The 24,100-nt window shown below is 36.2% G+C and overlaps 1 protein-coding gene across 1 annotated transcript in view; it reads right to left on the bottom strand.

Annotated features, from left to right (window-relative positions):
• The window catches only part of LOC100370847 (vesicular inhibitory amino acid transporter), a 42,243-nt gene extending 18,817 nt beyond the window's left edge, over positions 1–23,426 (bottom strand). The window contains exon 1 of the mRNA XM_002733825.4: positions 23,296–23,426. The gene's annotated coding sequence lies outside the window, so the exon portion shown is untranslated. The remainder of the gene's footprint in view (positions 1–23,295) is intronic.
• Between the last annotated feature and the right edge of the window lie 674 nt (positions 23,427–24,100).

Genomic DNA, 24,100 nt, shown 5'->3' with positions numbered 1-24,100 from the left:
TAGGCTGCTTTAAAAAAACACCTGATATGTATTGGAGTGTGTTCGTCACATACTAACTAATAATATCCCCATAAATTAGCAAAAAGCTTGAGTACTAAAGGGAAGTTATGCGAAACACAAGTAGCAATAACAATATATATTAACACATTTTTTTCAGGGAATATCCCATAAACGTTCATGAATGTAATTCATTTCTACATCATGACACTATAGCCGCATTTTGATGACAATCATGTACATATTTTTTTTATCTTTGATAATCTTTTAAATATTCCGTTAATTCTATTTTAAAACTTTATTGTAAGTGCGTACACCTACTTATCCGGCTATTAAACTGCCAGGAAACTATAATTGACGGTAAAGTGAGATAGTAATTATAACTTTAAATTTATCGGTGTATTAACATATGTACGTTTCACAGATGCCGCCACAATCGGTTATGACACTATGAATAATTACAATTGGTATGTTGTCACATTTCCTCCACAAAAAAATATTTGATTCGTATTATGACAGCCTATTTTTTAAGACGACAACGTTGTCAGGTATTACCTCTTACGTTGCCATGCAATGTTTAACTTCATATAATAACTTGGGTTGTTTTATTATAGACTGCAACGTTGTTTATTGAGTCTCAGAAGAACGGAAGTTCAGCACTGCGACAATCCACATTTGTTTTTTTAGTATTCGATATATACTAATAGTGTATTTGTGTACGTAATCACTACGTTGTTTATATCGCCTTATATCGATGTTCAGGCAACTAGGCCAACGCTGAGCGAAATTCTACTTGCCCGTACATTTTATGTCATTGCAGAACAATATCAGATATTTGATCTTAAGCTAGTTATGTGTATATGATTTACTACCTTCGCAAAGAAGCTCACCGCTAAATTCCTCGAGGGCAATAACTTTATAACCAGTATTTCGTGTACACTGTAAGTATTATTAATTTTCACTTCCGAATCGAACAAAGAAGTTCCATGCACAATGCAGAACGCTTCAAAATGTGAAAGTCTTGTATTGTTACAATTTCCCGTCAAGTCATAGATAGTGTCATGTTACAAATGTGCCGTACATAAGCGTTTATCGATTTACGTTATGCTGGATATCCCATCAAAAGGCATTCAATTGGTACATGCCACAATAATAAAACTACTAACCGTCGCCACCATAACCGCTATTTTATTCATGAAACGTCGAATAATTTACTTTGTGTTCCTTATTGAAATTGCGATTTTCAAGAAAAGATAAAAATAACATTGAAAAGTGTTCGATAAGCCATACACAGATCATTACTTGATGGGAATATTAAATATCGAAACACCTGCTATATCGTAATAGACAATGTAATACTTATAATGTGCGTAAGCTTCTGCGCAACATGGCGAAATGACAGATGACATTTGTACGTACATTCACAATATTGCGTGAGCCGTAATGAACAAGATAAGACAAAGAAACATGACATCATTCGTATTTGGACGTGAATTGAATCTGTATTAGAGACAAAATCTATTAAGCGACGTGGTTAACTCGTTTTTTATCAGCAACGTTATACTCTAAAATTGCATTATTGTGAAAGGAGGCGATTTCGATTCAGCAGAAAGAATCGTAATATAATTTGTATCTGTATAAAATGACAACATAATTGTCAGCGGAGCCTGGTAATTGCGATAGGCATGTAATACTGATGTTAATTGAATCAGTATGATATAGCAAAGCAATACATTCTGAAGGTAGATTATTCGAGAGTGACACAAAATACTGAGATAGTTTTATATTTCTTGCTAAGACAACACTTTTACCGGCAGGGACCCATATAAGAACAACCTACTAGCAGACTTACACATCACTGATGAGTCGCGGCCGTTACTCTGAGATATTTCTGTAACTTTAAGGTACATATTTAAGAATATCAATATAAGTTATAAAATGGTGGTTCTGGATATCGTCCTTTATTTTGACACACCTGACTTATGTATTCGAGGTGTTGTCCTGGGTTCTCGTGTTGTTTGTATTAGTAAGTTTATTTCAAATAATTCTTCTATATTTCATATGTAACATATATATGTACTGTTTGTTTATATATTATGATCATATCGCAACATACTATGAGATGTAGTGACAAAAAAAGAAATTATGATTTCCAAAACATATTAACCTGACGGTTAAAAAATACTTGAATATTGAACAAGAATTCAGTATGAATCGTAATTCAGCGTGGTAGTGCACACACTGATTGTTGTTTGAGCATTGTTTTGTATTTTCTATCTGTTTAGTTAAATTGTATTTGTAGGAAATACGTACAATGTTCGTACATTCTGTACACACATGCACTGTCCATTTTGAAACATAATATTCAACATGTGACGAAACCACGTTTATTGCTTAGTTGTGATTCATTGTCAATGAAGTGACGACCAGTCTGATTCCAGCACAGGAGAACATCTTTTTATGGGGGAGGAGTAATTTACATGGATGTGGCAATGTGATCGACAACTGTTGCGATTAAATTGCTCCTGACCAATCCTACAGTTATTCCTGCGGCGGTGCACTGAGCAATGTATGGAGCAATATAAGACAATAATGCGGTTGACTATGGCACTCGACTGGTTACCTACTAACTTTCTTTGCTTTGCATAGGCCAGTAGAATTATACATGACCTGCATCACATATTTACTGCTACAGATCTGTTACATTCAGTGGAGATTAGATCCGACAAATGCCAGAGCAACAGCACACATTAATAGGCAGTGAACATGTTGATGCATCCTCCATACCAGACAACCACAGTGCTGACCCCTTGTTCAATATGCAGAAAGCCTACCAGATCAATCGATAAGAGCTTCAGACACTTATCCTCTCAATCGAAGGTCCCTGCCCAGGTGCAGGTGTTTATTATCCTAGTATCACTGTCATAAGAATGGTGTCGTTGATTTCAAAGCAGGAGTATTGCCTAACTCATAGTTGGGCAGTTGAGTACTCTGACTGACTCACGTAGCGAATCTACCAGAGTGTGCACTCTCGATGACACTAGGTGTGAGGACATGCTACATTCTTCCAGAGGTCCACATGTCAGTTTGATGGGTTCCCGGAAGAAATCTCACTATGGTGCCCACCTGCTTTTCTTTCGCCTCTCCAGAACCAAATATTTTCTAGTATTTGTTAATATCCTGTCTTAATTCTAAGATTTGTAAGATGCCGGAAATGGTACAAACAAAATATAAACAAATACAGCATTTGAAGTGATATGCAATAGAATAATTATAGTGATGGTATCGCCAATTGAACCGGAGCCGAATATAACCGTTCAGATGATACTGGGCCATGAGTGTATAGAAGCAATGTTATTATTGTCAAATCCTAACAAGCTTCTATCTTTACGCATAAATCGTGTATTGTCCTCGGGGGGAACTCATCAGAATGTTGTGTTTGGGGTTACATTGCTTGTTTGGGTTATCTAGTTATATCCCACGATGCCCGAGGGTTGGTCAACTGTGACCATTCATATGTACGTGTACTGGTAATAAGCAGTGTTTTAAATGTCACGCTTCGGCAGATGCTATGATAGGCAAGGAATGCTGATTTTATCATTTCTCTCACATGCACGGTGTTATTGATGACTTAGCTCAGCGTATCAAACAGGAAACACTTTATCTCCAATATATACCTGTTATGTTTTTTCAGGAATTTGTCATGGAAGTGGATAACCTGTTGCTATTTTTACAATTATAGGAGATATTCCGTGAGAATTAGGTTACGACGCGCATATTGGCTTAAAAACGAATCGTCAATGCAGATATCGTATCGGATACATCAATGAAGTCATTCATACTTTAACGGGATCAAGAAAGTGGAATTTACCAGCCATCAAATGCATGAGAAGTATCCTCCTGGGGGGAATTCTGTCACCCGTAATTTAAATGCAAAACAGTTATTTGTATAATTAATTACCTCTGTATATTGCAGCTATTCCGTTTTTTTTAATATCGTTTAATTCCGGTTTTCGTAACGATTTGTTGATATACATGTTTTATTTTGTTTGTATTCCTACGAATTCATGTTTCTCATCACCTGCTTCTTTCCCACGTATTGTACAATTGATTCAAGTCATATGTGTTATCTAAGTAGCATTTAAACGATTTTCTATGACGTGTCCTTGTTTGCACTTTACGAAATGCGTTTCGTGTCTTCATTGATTATCTGAAATTCAACATCATGTAAAATGAATTGAATTGGGTAACACCCTCCCCCGTCCCGCCCTGTTACATAGGACACCTTAGTTTTATATTGATGGAACTATGCATTGTAAACATGCAATGTATTCAATTCCATATTACCATTCCAATCAACAGCTTCTATGTATGAGCTACTGGTAGTATACTCTTACCTATTCGATATTTCTGGATAAAATTGATTAATTGGATAATTGTCAGCCAATCACAATAGTTGCCTTTTTTTACTAAACACCATTGGTATGGTTATAGTGTTTTCCACTCGCGCACGCACACACACTATATTTTTATCCAGTAGTTTTACCTTGATGAAGTGATAGTATAGGTTTGGAGGGGTTTCTAATGTTAGAGCACTCTAGTGAAATGAGTGAAGGGAAGTGTGTCATCAGAGAAGGTAACCGCATACTAACATAACAAAACACTTAGTGAACATTACCCGAGGTAGGAACTTTCAAAAATGAAACTAGGTTATTCGTCATTTTACATCAAGCATTTAGTCTGTAGAAATTATTCACTCGTCTCTAATTCATTCATTATTTTATAGTAATCAATTCTTAAGTGACCAGATTATAATGCATTTGCTTCATTTTCAGACTTAAGTAAAAACTGTCTGGTCATGAGCGGCTTCTTTTTACGCTTAGTTTGATGCCATCTTATGCAATTAAGCACCATCTGTCAGTCGAATCATTGGTAATAATATCATTACAGCAAGGTTAAAGGTCATGCTAACTTCAGTCTGTATTGGATATCAACGCCATGTGCTGTCAGTTAGAATTATTTATTGAGAAGACAAAGTTCGCCATCTTATAACGTGACACGTGACATTCGCACGTGATCCGTATATAGATCTTCTGATAAGATGTTTCCCCTGTAATGGAATATACATAAGGGACGTATATTCCATAAGAGTGTTACAAAGGTTACATCCCTCAGTTACTGCGATCCATGGATGATTTGCCATTCAACATTAACAATATTAAATGTATGCAGATGGTAATATTGTGTTGTAATCGTTTACAAATTGATATATGTCCGCTGATGACTTCGATTTTCATTGGCTTAGCAAATCTGAAATAAACCTTCCAGCCAATCATAACACACTTTTCAAATGACTCTTATCTTTTAGCCAATCATAACTTACTGTTCATATAACTTTAACCCGAGTCACCTACTTTTCATATAAGACTAAACTGTAAATTGTCAAATATACCCGACTTTTCGTGTACAATTATCTTTCTAGCTAATCATAAAATACTGTTACTCCAATTAATCCTCTTTGAATTTTCGCTCCGTTGTTTATCGCAGTTGGCTGAACTTGGCGTATGAGATTTTTGTGCATGAAATGAATTATTGCTTAAGTAGCAACAAGTTTCTTTGTGTTATGTGCGTTCGATACGGCCTGAAGATAACACGTGGTTTTATTAATTGGTCGCAAGTAGATTTTTGCAGATTAATACGTCTACACTAACTTAATAATTTAAGTTTTACACAGTTTCCATATCAGTGTCTGTTTTATCGTTTAGAGATACAGAGCAACTATTTATGTAATATCAAAAATATATACAGAATGCAAAACTATGAGTGTCGTAGTGAGTGATAATGACGTAATGCGTATGCGAACTACTCATTCGTGCATGTCTAATTCTAAGTACACATATAGATCGGTATAACTCCAAATTGTTGAAGACGATGTAGTGGCATGCAAGTAATAAAAATGCTTTCTATATTTCCCCCCATCAAACGCCTGGAGCGAAGAACGGACGCGATCAATTTTACGACTTTTCAGCGCTCGGTGTTGAAAGCCTAGAAACCGTTACAGTACCATCATCAATATTGATTATATGGCGTATAGTTCCAGAATTAAATCAAGCTATGATAGACCAACTTTGACAAAAGAAACATGGATTCCATTATTTCGACCATAACATGTCACAGTGTGCAGGGAAGATAAACGGCGTAACACTATATATTGACACTAATATTTATTTCTGAGTACATTCTGGAACCTACCCCATTGTGTAGCGATGTTCGTAAATTTCACAATTATTTTCATGTAAATGGCATTTCAAATGCATCTTTCCCGAATCCATAGTTGACAAATTGAACGCAGTGAACCTGTATTTTTTTAAAGTAATCATTTTTTTGATATTACATTAAAAAATTACAGTCTCAATCGAAGCAAAGTTAATGTGTATCACTGTGGCAACGGAAGAACGAACATCTAAATAGGAAATGAACATCTTTTATTTCGAGGACGAATATTACAGTATTTAATTACCATTTGTATTTTCACCCCAGCCTATGGTTTCTTTTTAATCAAAATGAAAGTAACATAAATGCATGGTATACAGTATGTCAAGCATAAAAAATCTATGTACATTGCCAGGAAATCATATTCTCCTTGCCGTGTATTAAATCTAACCCCGGCTTAAAACAGTTGGAAATGTGTTGATGCCCTTAGGTTTGCTGAATTGCATTACTCTGTAATAGAAGGTAAGAGCTACTTTGAGTTGACTAAAGTGATATGGAATAGTATCCGCCGTGGCAAACCCTCATCACCGCGGAATGGATGAATGATTATCCAAGCTGTACGGTTCCATCCTATTAGTCTAAGCGCCAAATATTCCAACATTTTAGAAGACGACTACTGTTTCCAGACACTTTAATACATTCATATTTAGTCACCGTGAAAAGACGGGGATGTATCCATATAATTTACATATTCCCACAATTTCTGTGATGCGAACGGTTTCAATGTGGCATCAGCCGGTATTTAACTATAGGCGTTTTGATAAGAAGACACAGTTTATGTATTTGGATTATCACAGACTCGTGTACAAATAAGTAATGTCAATTTCAGAGGGCAAGTTCAAAATATATATTGAGAGCAGTGGGATACTGACAACGGACAGTATCATAGTTGCGTGACCCAATTACAAATACATCTATATGTTCATATATCGCAAAAATATGCTGTTCTTCTTTTAATGATATGATAGTTTCTATATTGGACAATTAATTGCTTGTGGAAATCAATTAGTTCTGAAAATCATATTTAAATCTTCTCAAAATCCCCTAAAAATAATCTTAACATGACCTAGATCTATATGATTTAGACATACTACATACGATTTTCTTTACGTCACCATAGTTTTAGGTAGATAGAAAGTAATTAAGTTTACGGCTGTATTATATTAATTGATAATTAAAACGTGCGAGCGTGCACAATTGTAATAACTTTAATAATAATCTCACTTATGAAAAAAGGTTTATATCAGTTTTTTCCTGTGCTTTAAATTACTGGCATGTTAACAGTAAAGCTATTATTTTATTTCTTAATATGTGGAGACATTAAGATAACCTCAGAAAGAGAATACTACTTGTAGCTAGAACGACCCTTCATCAAAATGTATGCGACGATTATTTCATGACCGATGGTGCTGAACACCTTCCGCGTGAACAAGTTAGCATTCAGAGCTGGTTGGGCGACAGGTTTGTGTTCGCATGGACTGTGGAAGCATTGCAGGCGCTAATTGGTTTGAATCTGTCCGGCTATTTTTCTATAATTGGCACGAGTTGTCCGACGCCAACCGTAACGGACTCCCCTCGGCATTGATGTTCCATTGCTATTTGGTTGAATCCCATACCGCTATGGGTTTGCGAATTAGACAGGAGAATGTCAGAACGTCAATAGCTGTGATTTGGTGTTACGTGGTGATGATCGCGCGTAATTAGTAAGGACATCATGGAACTCCCTTTAAAAGAAACATGAGTGTGTCGCATCACAAGTGAAAATTGTATTTGCAGCCACGCAGTTTTGCGACGCTAGGGAATGTTTCATTAAAGACACGCACGAATCATAGTAAGGTAATAAAATGGAACAAGGGAAAATCGGCGCCACCACAAGTTTCTTCAACATATAAATACTCCACACGAAAGCACACAGGATATGTCTAATTTCAGAATAGGTTAAGATGGAGTAATATAATCATGAACCAAAAAAACTAGTTTACACTAGAATTTAAGCTGGCATTCATAAAACATTATAATGGTATGGTTATTATATCAAACTGTACGGATTAACGACCTTTCAGTTTTGTTTTGTCACGTGCCACGACGGAATGCATTGATATACGTCACAGTGCTTTGATATACAAGACGACAAAACATAACACAACTACCGCGCATATGCTAAATGCATTATGGAAGAAAACTATCATAAACTCACTAAATCATACAATTATATGAGGACTCATATAAATAATATTATAAAACTGTTTTATCCCACTTCACCGATCGAAATTCCGGGATATGAAGATCAAATTCCACCATAGTAAAAAATGCAACATTTGTACTATTTTGCATTTCCAATTTTTGTTTCCCGAACAAAATGTCCGACGAGCCCAATTTTGTTTTCACTGTCGGTATCGCATCGGCATACGGTTGAAAGAAGACGCATACTCTTCAGTTCACTCGGATCTCCCTGATAATTGAACACGTGTATAACGTTTTGTTTTTGTTTGTTTCGTTTTTGTTTTCGCATTAGGTGGGACAAGATATGATGTTGAATGGAAGCAAACAATGCAACTGAACTAAATAAATATAACTTATTTATATTGCGATTGAATACCACGGTCATGTCGTTGAATGCTAATACATGGTGTTCATGAAGTATAGTCATCGTCGTGTCTAGTTAATGTAATCAAGAAGGAAATTACGGAATAGGGTTTTCTCAGAAACTTCTAAAAGATTATAGAAAAGAAAACTGAACTCGGCGTGAACCAAATGCGAGATTTCCAGTCACAGCGGAGATTCTGATTTGATGGTTACACAGAATAGTGAAGAAAACTGATAGATGCATTGATAGGTTTGATCGGACGTTGCCGCTAAATGTAACGGATAATTGAATTCTTTTCCAGGCACGCGTATTCAATACATTTGGGTAGATGATGACCTCTCAGTTACACAGCGTTCACATGCGATTTATTTTTAATAATACTATGTGATTTTATATACATATATAAAAAAATTACTTTTTGTAACTTGAATTTAAATGTGTTATTTTTTATTCGGATGTTTGGTGGTTTTCATAATGATTATACTATACATTTTGGCTAACGCCTTGCAATATCGTAAACACATAATGCCGCATAGCACATCATTTGGTACAAGATTTAAGTATTCGCGCACAGAAAAATGCCACAGTCCGTACCATGTGAGAAAAGACTACTGAATCGCGATCGATAATTATGAAAAAAAAACATATGTATTCGTGTGTGTGTTTTTTTATTGTTCGTTCACAACACAACAACATTAAGTGAAAGTGGTACAGGCAGTATTTATAGGCAAGGGTCCTTACGAATAAATGGAATAAAACGAAACATCGTAAAGTACAGCTTCATGGATTTCCCTTTGAAATCATTTTCAGTGATCTGTTTTTGTTCCCATCTACATCACATCTAAAACGTGATCACTTCAGATATAGGAGGCCTTTCAAGAGTTGACAGCGTCGATCCCTCGCAAGAGGGATTCTGATATAAGATATTGACGATACGGGGATACCATGACTACGGTGTAACCTCAAATAGAGCTCAGGTGTAGCCACTATTGACAATATTAGGTCGTTAATTGTTTCCACCGCCATTGATTAGTATTCCTATGATTTTATAATGGGCACACACACACACACAACTCCGTGCAACCATTTTCGAATATTGAATTTTATCTAATCACCTTCATGGCATTACAAATATTCTTATGTGTGAGCAGCCAAGTTAGCTGAGGGAATGACTATGTGAGGTGTTGGTCATGCGCAGAGAATGTTATCTGCTTTTTTTCCATATTCTCGCGTGGTTTTACACGACACTCATTTCAGCACCTGCAATAAGCCCGACATCAAGTAAAGTCGATCCATTACTTGAAAAAAGTCAGTATTCCGTTGTTCGTCATGCACGTTTTGCTACCCATTTTCAATATATCTATTTATTGTCACATGTACAAATAAAACAAATAAAACGCCACTATTACGTTAGAAACTTACATAGTGTAGAGCCGAAAAACATGTGTGTTCATAATGTATAAAGACTAATATATTCCTCAGCATTCTACAAAAAAAGAGATTTTTTACAATTTTCCCAGATTTCATTTAATGATAATATTGTTTGGGATAGTGTTTATTGATTTTAAGTATCAACTAGTTTCGCGGACACCAGACACCAACATGTTGTGTTTCGAAAAATACACAAAAACTGAAGTATTCACCAACAACTTACTTCAACTTGAGATGCACAGCTAGAAGTATGTATCAAAACTTATTAGTTATCAACTAGTTATCAGGATTATCACCCGCTAAATTAATTTCCGGACTGATTGTAATTTTAATTTATTTTTTAATTTAAACCGTGACTTATGTTCAACGTGTATTATGCATCTGTGAGAAAACAAAGAACAATAGGATTCCGAAATTTAAGAATGAGAGAAAAAATCATAAATATGTCCTTTTCGCATTATGTCTACTGTTCAAGATTTGCACTATTCTGAGTATGTGCTTATTATATTATTATAACCGTGAGCATTAACAAATATGCACTATATATCGAAACACAGGGTGACAGTGATCTATACCGAAGCGGTTTTAGATAACGGGCAATTCCATGTAATATGCTTTGTCACGACTCAGGAAAATCATTATATCTCATTCATATCATATCATTTGAAAGGTAATTTTGCAACTGACATGTGTTGAACTTAACTGAAATTGAATGTGGTGGCATGAACGTACATGACTGCTCTCGTCAATTTGCATGCACTGGTTTTACGTGTAAATAATTTTAAATAGTTCGTATGGAAATAGTTGAAAAGTACACAACCGTGGATAGAATGGATTCGAAAGTATTTTACTGAAATGGATAAGAATAGAAAGAGTTCGAAAGAAATATATTTGAAAGAGTTTAAAAGTAAATGATGTGAGTGGGAAGAGTTAAAAATGAATGGGTTCAAAGAGAAAGAAAGTGACCAAGGCGGAATAGTTCGACAGCAACAATTTCAAAAGGGAAGACAAAGAAATGACTGTTGTTACATGCTCAGCATAAACTCACTAAAAATGTAAAACTAATTATTAGGTCGTATTCAATTGCAGTTCATACGTGACATGTGACTGAAACTATTGCGTTTTTGTTTTACCCCCTTCCCCCCCCAAAAAAAACACAATTACGGCTTCTGGCACAAATCAAATCATCGTGACACACGCTAATCCCTATTACTAATATACTTTCAGACATCCAACCGTTCAGCCGGAAACAAGCTCTGCATTTGCTCCTAGAAATGTCATTTTCAATTTTAAAGTTTGGTTTTGTCATCGCCACAACATTAGTCACACTTGCATGCATAACTTTATATTTACATTTCGAAAAACGCATTATATTAAAGCGAGGGAGTCGTCACCTGCGCATGCGTCAGATGGCCATAGCGTGTCACTGTTTACAACAAGCGTCTAACCCTAACCCTTTGCGTTTTTGGCGTGTGTTGTTATCGTTGCTTGGGTCTTAATTCCCACGCGTGCGCAGGTGACGAACTTCCCGCTTTAAATATTGATTTAGAATACAACAATTATATTATTTCGAATTGACATGTACTACATCTTTAGAAGGGGCATCACCAGAACGTCGCGACGCCCTTTGCACATATTGGTTATCATTCATTCAGAATAAAAACAACATGGATCATTCGTATTGATCAAACTGATTCCACTTGCGAGTCACGTTGCCATTCAGCCTAGCTCGCTATCATGTTGTTCGCCCCATTGCTTAAGGCAGTTGAAACAAAGTCCCGTGAGAGTCCGCTCGTCGTTTAATGCTATACTAAACTGTGCACTTGCTAAACACATTTCTTTCTCAGTATTTATCAATTGTCAGGTTCACTTACTAAATAGTTTGTTTTATACGTATGTCCATACAGTAACCAGTCAGCTCAAACACTAATAATAAATAAACCAGCGAGGTAATTGGAAGGTTGCGAATGTAATCTATATCTAGAAGCGAGATGAAATGACAATTAACAAAAGTATGTGTGCAAAAGGTGAGTATATATTATAGTTGTGTCACGTGCATGTTGTTTCTATAGTAACCGAATAATATGAATGAACTCGCCTAATCTCGTAGTGCCATTTAACCCTTTTCACGCATTTAAAACACGAATGTGTTGCCGATTTATATTCGGTTTTTAATATTCTTTCCGATAGTGTAATCGATAACAAGTGCAATGCCTTCTCATTTCCAGATTACTGCCAGATAGGAACTCTCGCTGAAAGCACCCATGGCGAATTCGCTGGATCTGATTTGTGACGATCTCAAATGTAAAACTGTTTGTCCGCATATGCAGTTTATTGAAATATACAAATATATCTATATACTTTCACCACGACTAATGGTAATCGTGCTGACACCCGATATTTGCTAAACAGCTTTTTTTTAAACCAAAGATTTTGTGTTACTAGGTTTAAGACCGTCTGAATTTATTGAATGGAATACACTTATAATAGGATGTGAATCATTTTAGATTATCATAGCATGTGAGCATCGTCATAATACTCGTAGCCTTCTATTAATTGACGTATGTCATGTGTTATTTTATAATGAGATTATTGGAGGTTCATATTTTTCCTGGGGATACTTTTATAATTCAATTTGTTCGTTTAATTGCGCACTGGTAATAGAGACTGAGTACGGTATGTATTATGTAGTCTGACCATCAACCTTAGATAACAAAATGTTATATGTTTACACAGTTTTATGACTGTGTACTGTCAACATTTTTTAAATAGTGTTTGTCTTTTTTCAGCTGAAATCTAGTAGGTCATTGTACGATTTAATTGTCACATTAATATCAATTAATATTCATTATTAATAACTGCTCAATGAGCATTCTAAAAACGTTAATATCCATCATGGTTAATAAGACATGTATGGTCATTTAAATATTAATTTCAGTATATTCTGTACCAATGCAATTTCTTTTCTCATCGAAGGTTACATCATAGTACTTATAATTCATTCAGGTTTATGCATGACAGGACCAAGCCGTCATTGAAGGAATCGTTTTCCCAAGATCGACCATCCAAGTTCCAAATTAGGCGAAATGCACAACCAATGAAAATAATTCAATAAGAAGGGGGGAAAAGAAAAGCGTGTAAGCGAAGATTAAAAGACAATTTGGCGGAGACATGACGTCGTTAGAGTAATCAAATGAACTATGTCGTGTGTAATATACTTAGTTAGAGATCATTACAATATACTACATGTGGCAATCACTTTGTTTTGATTTATATCACATCAGAATAGCACACATGATTTAAACTGTTTCTAATTAGCTAAATCATTGTTGTTATGTTTTTTTGTTTTTTATGTAACATATTTGATATGCAATTATTCGAGTGACTTTGTGCACTGACATGGTAACTTTGAATATGCCAAACAATGATATTATGTGTCGTATTATTATTCAAAAACACAATTTTTTATTTTAGAGATTTGCAAAACAATCTCTACATCACGCAGCTATCCAATCATGTAACTTTTACATCAAGAATACTCAACAAATTCATGAGTCACTGTGGAAACATTTTGAACTGAAATCTAAGTCATGGTATCTGAATAATTTGTGTCGGTGTATTTGTTTTACTAGCCTGGACAGGAAACCTGGTTTATGCTTTTCCGGGCGAGAAGATGTATATTCACACACTACGTGATGATTTCCTCTGATGTTTCTTCATTCGTCGTTCGATGGTCTCTTTGGTTCTTCAGAAACCTTCTTGTGGTTTCCAAGTTTCCTCATTCATTTTCAGAGGTCTTTTGATGGTTCCCATGTTTTTTCAGGCATCTACCGATGGAGTCTATGTCTTTTCAAGTATCATCAGGTGGTTGCCTTATTTTAGTAGCCGTCAAGTTCATCTGTTCGTTTCATATTTTAAAGTAACACATGTGCTGGTTTCTATGTGTCTTAATGTATTTTCTGATGGAGTTTATTTAGATAGCTTCTGATATAGCCCATGTTAAGCAGATATCATTGATGAAGTCCGTATTTCTTTGGGTATCGTCGGACAGTTCCATGCTTTTTCAGGTATCTTCTGATGAAGACCATTTTGTTCACGTGTCTTTTGGTTTCATGTTTATGCACAAAGTACAAATCATTCCGTATCCAAATTCACAATTCTAATAATTACAGGATTCAGTTTGTCACTTTCTCTAGTAATAAATATCTGGTTAAATTTAATTGGTTCAATATGGTGTATATATGTATAACAATTCATAATGGACTGCCTCAATGTCTTAGGTTAACAGATGCGTATGTTATAGAATAGACTATGAGCATCTTCAAACCTGGACAATAGGATAGTACAGTTACTGGCGACCATCGAATTATTTCAGAAGAATTTATTAGTCGCTAGATACCAATGTGCCAATATTTGTACAACACACCTATCCCATTTAACTCAAATCGAAACCCAAGTATGTGAGAGACCAATGTCAGCTAATATAATCGTCAATGTCTTAGATAAATAATCTCACAGATAAAACAAACCCGGAAAACTATTGCCTAACTAAAAGAATATTATATAGCCCTTGGTTGGTCGTGGATTGTATTGGGCTCGCTAAACTTAGGTTTGATACGAGGCGAGTTTTCAAGCACACAACTACGGTTATTATGATTGGGAAACCACAAAACGAGATCAGTGGCTATTAAAAAACTGTATAGCAATTGCCATAATGAATGAAGACACAAAGATGGCCCCAAAGTTACTGGCAAACAGATTGTGAAAGAAATACCTTAATTATTGTCGGAAGACAATCAATACGCTCTTTTGCAAATTATATTCGGTTGCCAGTGAGGGATGAAATTTGCCACTATACATTAAATTATAATACTCCGGCAATTTTATTAGGCATGGACTTAAGAGCTTAAGATCCTTTATATTTGTCCCAAACTGTTCAATATATGGATCAAAGCATTATATTGTAATATAGAAAGGACAGTTATGATTATTGGGTATGGCACTGGATATTTTAAATTGGCAAGGAAATCCCTCCTTGTCACTATGTTATTTGTCTTAGTAATAGAAACTAGAAAAGATAATATTTAGATCTGAATATAAAGAATCGACATTTACCGATAAATCTTACGTCAGATTATTGTAATATTGGATGTGTTTCATGAAGAGGTGGGTGAAGTTAATTCTGACTTAAGCAGTAGGTCTGGGCAGACGAATGAAATAGCGTGACAAACTGTCTGGCCGGCCACCGCTATTTTTGGCAATCATTATGAAAAAAGTACAAGGAATTGTTATTATAAATAACTTACGTGGAAGCACGGTCACAGTGGATTTGTTTAATGTGACGATACCTAAGGGGAAGTGTACTATCTAAATGTGATTTTAGTATATAATATTTGCCAGTGATATGTTCTACTTTCATAACAAAATGCGCAGATGACTGGTTTGAAGTCAACCCAAAGAAAGGAATATATAATTTAAATTAATAAAAAAAAATATTCTCATGGGACGTAAATCAGTATATTGTAAAAGGTTTGATGACAATAATATTGTGAATCTCATTTTATCGCAAGTCTGCTGATATATGCATTATATAAAGTTATTGAAGCAAGCCAAAATGGTCATCTTGCTATATTCAATAAACTGATGTTTGTTGGTACATTTACAAACTGTTAACTAGAACTGAATTGCTATATTTATGTGAATATTGTACCGACTTATACACAAATAGACAAATGTCTACACTGTGTCACATCAATCACAACTCATTCATTTTCGTTTGGTAGAAAACAAAGTGCAGTTTCCTGTGTGTTGCCGTGTTCAATTCAAAGCAATATGTATATATGTATATATATATCAGCCGATTGAGTTACTTAACGTTTAAAATGAAGCAGTATTAGTATTTTCTTTATTTGTAATAAATTCAATGATTTTTGTGCAGAAGAAAATATTATGTGATACTACCATATAAGGTAATATATATATCACGAATTGTAACAGATAGTACAGAGATACTGCCAATGACACCAAGTTAACACAACAAGTATGTACTATTTAATGTGCTGGTTTTACGAGTGCTGCCAATGTCAAGTGTATTAATAAATAGTTGTATCGTAGTTGATATGATATTGTGAATCTGATGCACGTAAGTTTTCTATCATGCAGAATTCGTATCATTTATTTATTAAACCACGGTACGTGGCACTCTAAATAATTGTTATAGAGCAACTCAAGATGAAAGTTATAAATAACAATTTGCTTTTATACACATCCGCCATCGAATTTAATACGTAAAACACCCGCTTAATGTTACAAAATCCGATAGAGAACAACCCATTACAATAACTGTAATCATCAATAATCACTTAAAACATCGATACAATAGTATCATGGTAATTAGCACACTCATATGTTATACTATCCAACATAACCGAGACAAATTACCATGGTTATAATGCATTATACGCCTTCGTAAATACATATATCATTGTTGAATCAAACAGAAGCACCAGATCTAGGATAAGAAGTTTTTTTTGTAAAATGGAGACGCCCACTCAGAGACGGAATTTGAGGGTTGAGACGGGAAGATATCGGGTCAACGCTGCCAACCAATAGTAATACGTTTACTCCATACGTGATACAACATTTACATTCTTCTCTCCGGCGTACAAGATACAGCTGATTCCACGAGTCCCAAAAATAGAAATAACAGTATTTGAAGCGAATGCAAAAGACGCCGACACGAAAACAATTTTTAAAAAGATGCCGACGACTCTCAACAATACAAGTATTCGGGGACAACTAGCGTACAATAAATACAAAAAAGGCCCTCAGCATTAAGAATGCCAATATCCCAATTTGCGAGTCATGCCGTGCCGCAACCATTGCATCGAACACGTTTCCGTCTTATTTCACAACGCCGTTATTCAGGGCAGCAGACAAACCAAGGATCGGTTCACGCGCTGTTGCCATGGAATTCACGCTGTGGTTGGCTCTCTTTGCTATCTTATCATGTTGATTGGACTAATCTGTAGGGAAAAAAGGCTAATTTCGACTCACTTTCCTCAATGATACTTTTGTCGCTAAGAAACGTTTGAAATAACTCATTCTTGTCAGATCATTTACAGTTGGGTAGGTGGCGTCCGCTATATGATATTATATGGCTTGGAATTCGCGATCAAACTTTCAGCCAAACATTTATTTCGACTATCAACATCGTCGGGTTCAGTACGAGTTCATTGATTGGTTATTTCATAAATTATTCATGGCTTTCAGCCTATCAAAGCCTCTCTTACGCAGCCACGACGAAAATAAACGAAATAAAAAAACAGCTAATGAAAATAAAACTGTTAATGATTGGCACTTTCCATTGAGGGATATGCTCAATCTGGTTCTGACAATCTTTCGATGTCGGCAGTCATATGACGCTTTCAAACTTCGATAAATAACGAAATTTTACTTTCAAGTATATTGATTTTTTAAACAAAATCTTTTTTTACGAGAGCATTTTAGATACCTACACAGTGGCATGTTAAGGAGACTTTTAACTCCATCGAATGCCTAACTCATTTTATTCAATCAAAGCGTACTGTTAGGAGGAAGGAGTATCTCAAGTGGAACATGGTATTTGGGGATTTTAGCAGTGTCTGTGAAATGTTCAAGCCCTTTCCCCATTGTAGGTAATCATTCATGCGTACTTGGGTGAGCTATACTAATTTCCGCCGCATTCATATCAAGTCCATCATTTCGAGCTCCGCACGTCTTTTCGACACGTCAATAAACAGCGGTCGCAGCCGGAACGACGTTTTACGGTTTACAAGACGAGTATTCACTTTACAAAGAGATGGTTAAATGTTGCAATGTGCTTCTTTCACAGTGGTTTCCGTTCATTGTATGACGATGTGAGGGGATTTGGGTGGATTAAAAAGCATTAGGATTAGGGATTACAAAAAAAAACTATTCGTCAGTTTGACTCATTGTCTAGAAAGCACGCAACGCAGTGCTTCAGACAATCCTACGATATGAAAGCAAACGTCTGACATACCTCTGTCTCATTCTTATTACTAATAGACAATCTGTTATTTTATATGATCCTATGACACATTCCTTTGACATCGTATGAATCAATGAGTACATGTAATGGCTCATATAATAAAGCGACGCTCATGTGAACGAAACCTGCGCGTAAATGGCCGCCGAGATCTCGTTGAGAAAGCCACGAGACTTTGTTTTGTTTGTTTTTATGCTCCGCTGATAATCCTGCTTTACCTATATTCCAAATACCATAGTTGAATGGGTCATAGGACACAGTGGATGCGATGACGAGGCGGAATAGAACACTATTTGAGACAAGTCACGTGACTCTCGCTCTTAACGAGATCTCGGCGCCCATTTTGCGTCTGAGGTGTGTAAACCTCTTTCAAATGGATATAAATATCTCATCATTGATTATTCGTTGTTAACAATTGATAACACAGCTGATGACATGTGATTCTTCAATCAACTATTTATGACATCATTAAAGCCAACCTACACAGGGAGAATACAAGACGCGGACACGTTTCTTTATAAAACACAAGCTCGACAGATGCGTCTTGTCACGCGCGTTAAATGAAATACAAATCCGATTTTGATATTTTTCACGATGAATTTGAGCGTTTTCAGATATAGTGTGCGTAAGTATCGTTGTTGGTCTTGCTGACAGTTCATAAAACTTGTTTAATCTGCTAATTAATGGTAGATGTTAAAAACATAATACGCCACCATATGATGTTGACATGGCGTCCCCGATTCGTATACCCACTACATAGTAGGGAAGACAACCTTTAAATTGCGTGTTAAGTCCTGTGGTAGAAAGATGTAACGTACTTTAAAATCATTAAGTTATGCAAGATGCGTCAGTATGAATGAAAGTAGTGCCATTAGGAAGACGAATATCCCAGATAAAGTCTACGTTATATAAACAAGTCACTATTACGATGTTTGACGCGTAATAATAATGACGACATGCAATTGACACATTACTCAGTACACCACGCCATGTACGTGGTGTTATTTCACAAACGTCTGACTATGCAGCGTTAGACTGGCGATGCGCTGACCTTTTCATTTTTTCTACTTTTTGGCTTTATTTCCACATGCTTCCCATCCGAAGGTATTGATTACGTACACGAGTAAGGTGAATTATTTGATTGATCGCAAAACCTAGGGGACGCTAGACATGATGCTATTTCGGCTGTAAATTCATTTAAGTATCGCTCCCTGGCGAATCTAAGTATATCCGACATTGCCGTTATGCCACGAGCAATCAGATAACTTGAGAACATCACTGAAACATAGACGATGCATATTTACGCCGCAACAGCTTATATAACTTCCAGTAACCACGGGTAATCGACTTTAGAATGACGTCACAGCTCATAATCATTCATGAACATGCGTGTTACGTTGTAATTCGCCACGCAATTTAGTGGAAAGGCAGTAGCCCGTAACGCCGGCAAACTCGTTGACCTTCACAAAGCACCTTATAAACATTCGTCTGTCGTATAGCATTACGAACGCTGCCAAATATTGCGATGTTTTCCGTATAACGGCAAAACCTGCCGCGAATGCTGATTAAGCGGACAAAATAGATTTGCCAAGAACGCAAATTAATCGGTAATGTCAACTTGTAACATATCGTTAAGCGAATGCATCGCATGAACACGAAATATCTAACGTGTTGAATGCGAATACATTAGAGGGCCATTGTTGGCTTAACTTTAATGGAGAATCTAAGAAATATTAATTAATCGGTTGGGTTGGTTTAAAATGCAAAACTGAATCACTAAAAATTACACAATAATTATGACAGTGAATACATTATTATTTGTAGGACGGCCGGCGGTTAAAGGACGTAAGGTAATTTCCTCTTGGTCCGGATGGCCATTTTCTGGATGATTTATCGTCTCATCTCAGAATGATTCAGTTATGTATGCTGTAGACCGCATGCGATGACCAGGTCCGTATATCCCCAGATAAAAGGACTTGATAGCTCCTTGTTAGTGCTACATAAATCTACCGTTGAAATGAAGTATGTCGGTTAAAAGCCCTGGTCATCAATTCGAGGCTGTTTTAAGAATGGCGGTGATAAATCCAACTTTTTTGGAGGGGGTTAAAGTTTGGTAATAATTTTCTCTTACGATATTATACATTTTTACAGATATTATACATGTGTGTGTTCATTTAAATTTAAGACTGCTTGCTTGTGAACAGTGTCTCTGCATCCCAGCAAATGCTTTACGTTTGAGTCAATTCTTCAATTAGCTTGGCAATATTGGGCACAGCTATGGAATCTAGTGGATTAAGTCAATCCTCGTTAAAATCCCTTTACCAAGATATGGTGTTCATTTCCAGCCAAGACCAGTTGGGGGGAGGCTTCGAAGGGCATTCTACAATATAACGAGGAATGGAACTTCCCCGGCGGCGATTCAGCGGCAGGTGGGTGTTCATATATGTTTGTTAGGTAACTGTCTTTACATGTCAACGTTACGACTTCTATATGTGAGAAAACATCAGGTACCATTACACCAAATTCAATCATGTGCGACGCGCGCCGTTATGAGGGTAATAGAACTGCATTCTCGCTTACGAGGTTGTCACTTTGACAGAAGTGAGTATGATTATCGTGGAGTTGGGGTGACTCTCCAACCATATCATTCCCAAATGATTGTCCGTATTTAAAGAGTGTGTTAATAATAGGGAAATGGGTTCACAAGACGAGTGTGTCGTTAGGTTCTATTGATGATCTTTAGAACAATAAAAACAAGAAGCCTACTTATTAGTTGCCCAAGTACGACGACACATTTACATAAAATAACATGAATTTTTCAAATTTTGCCAATATCAATTTAATGAACTGTGTCACCCTCACAGCGTACACAAGACAATATTCGAATTGCATCCCCTAATGAACCTGTACAAGGTCGACACGCGAAAACAATTATCTTCCAAATGCATTCCATTGAAATGTTTACACATAAACAATCCATTTCCAACAGATTTTCACATACAGTAAAGGAGATGTCGTTGTCAAATTTTCCATCGGCTAGGAGATGTATATATGCATTGCAATGCTTTGTTGTTTTTTTGTAAGAAAGAATGGAACGTCGTGACTATGTGAACTTATGCGAGTCGAGTGAGCGTAACTGCCGCGTGTAGCGATCGAAAGGTTAAACCCGCGCATGTTTGTTGTTACTAAATCCGTTTCATGAGGATGTTTGTCTATGCATATTAATTCACACAGTATCCATGGTAACGAGCTCGTTGTAGTTATTTCATACTATAGTATGAGTCATGTATACAGAATCAATAATACGTAAACTGTCTCTTTAAAACATATTCAATATTACAGTTCAGCAAAAAAAGCCTAACTAACAAAATAAGGTAGGGCTGCATTTCCAATGTCGATTGATATTCGGTTAATACAGTGACCTTTCGAGTTAAAGACGACCTATATGATCTGAGTCGACGTTATGTTGACCGCTTACTTGAGAGTAACATTAATAGTTGACAAAGATAGGAATTACATACGTGTATTCGATGGAACCACAACATTTCACAAGACTACCTCGTCGCTGAAACTGTTTTAATTATCGTAGACTGAACTCAGTGTTCTAGTTATGTATATACACATGAGATGTGCACGTGTACCACTTTGCTATTTGATGTACGGTTACAATGTGTGGAATGACCTCATCATGTTAATTTTCTTTTCTTTTTTCCGGTTGGAAAGTACTTGAATATTGATAAGATAATATGCAAACAAAACCGGCTAATAATGATGCTGCCACGACTATTAAAACATATAATCAGTATTCACGCGGACACGGTAAATAAAGGCGGCTACTCTAGATACGCTTCTTTGCAACTTTTGTTTTACTATGTTTTGAGCATTTTAAAATAGATTTAAGTACTTAGTAAAATGAAACGCCAAGCAATGACACGACTGAAAGTGGATACGGGGAGTTTAGTTCCTGTCTCGTCATATGAAGTAGCTGTCATTTACAACAATTTGAGGTATAGCCTGAACATTGACGCCGGTCGTGTCTGTCAGAAAGCCTGCCTTTTAGAGCCGAATATGCAGTGAAGTCTAAGTGAGGTCTGCTAGGGGTTACGATGATAAATTATTGCTGACATTGCACTTTGCGAATAATGATTTAAAAAAAAACAGTCGTTATGTTTATGTGATCTGTAATCATTATATTACATTTGACATGTTTGAGAAATTCATGATCAACTGGTGTCCTGAAGCAACCCAATAATTACTAGTCCGTGCCTGACTCATTGGAAGTCACGCGGATTTATTAGTAACTATACCTTGTAGTGATGTTACTGGTTATATCTCACTCGAAATTGAATTTAAGAATATGACACAAACTTTTGGCGATGCTATGAATCAGCGCAAATTTGATCACGAAGTCGATAAACCGTTTACCGGTTAAATGCAATGTAACGAACCAGTCGGTTGATTTTTCTAAGCCAGGGGGTCTTAAACGGATTTATCATTGAATTTTGATGGTAATTTGACATACGACTTACAATTCAGGCTTAAGTACGAATGCAATGAACTTATCAATGACGTTGAGAGATCAGTCCCGTGGTGATCAGAATATGTCAAATCCAGAAATTAAATCAAACTTGATTATTGTCACTTTTCGTATTGTCGGGTTTTCTTATACTTAGTGTTCAATTAGAGCCGTCATGTCTCAAAATAGTAGAATCCATACTAACTAGAAAACGCCGTTCATAAGTGCCACGAAGCATCACGGTGAATGTATGACTAAACTGTTCGAAAGAATTTCAGGCTGTTATCGGTATGAGAGATTCCCTTCACGTTGACGCAAGTTTGCATACAATAATCGAGTCTATAAACATTTTAAAAATGAAAACATTCATATTTTAGGCCAATTCGAGCTATTCGAAAACAAATTTGAAGCTGGAAACCTACAGAAAGAATTAAATTGACTTACTGATTATATTGTCCCGCGACTTGGTTGTACTAACGTTGTTTGTAGCAATGTTGTCAGCAGTAGTATGAGTGTTACCAGAACACTGGGAAAGATAGTCGCTGACAGTCTTCAAGTGTTCGTCACTCTTTCTGCACACACTATGCGCAGATCATGCTAGAGTTGACGCAGTTGCAGTCATCGCCACTCACGTGACCCACGCTCAATCGGTTTCTGCACGCGAGATGCGTAATTTATTTTCAATCGTAAAAAAACGTGAATGTCCCTCACCCAACCAACAACTGCCTAGTTCATGTCCGAACATAATTGTATTTATTTTTTGTGATCTTGTTACAGACAATCATGACCTGAAGCCTGTCTAGAACTGACAACCGCTAACAAGGTTTATCATTGAACTTATTATGTATAACCGAATCAAACATTTGGCTGATATTTCCAGCAAATTGAAAATAACTCCCAATATATTGCAACAACATGAATGTAGAAAATGTACTGTAGTCTGTCTGCGATTATTTAATTGATTTCAAACCGGCAAGCCGCGTGAAACCACATGTCGGCTCACTGACGTCGCTTGGATAATGCTAAATTGATATAAGCAGCAACACTAACGGGTGCATATTTGCGCGTTGTAAAGTCATGTCGCCAGCTATGAATGTAGCAGAGAGAGAAGAATATACAAACAACTGACACATTATACAAATGTATTGCTGTCGGTTATACCTTTAAAGCAATTTTACGATACACTGTTTTAACTCAGTATGGTTTATCTTGATTGTGATTCCTATCGATGTTTTTTTTTTTTTTTCTT

The sequence above is a fragment of the Saccoglossus kowalevskii genome, chromosome 6, assembly GCF_978046115.1.
Source record: "Saccoglossus kowalevskii chromosome 6, keSacKowa6.1, whole genome shotgun sequence".
Taxonomy (NCBI): Eukaryota; Metazoa; Hemichordata; class Enteropneusta; family Harrimaniidae; genus Saccoglossus; species Saccoglossus kowalevskii.
Note: the sequence above shows the minus strand (reverse complement) of the source record. Positions and strands in the feature narration are given on the sequence as shown.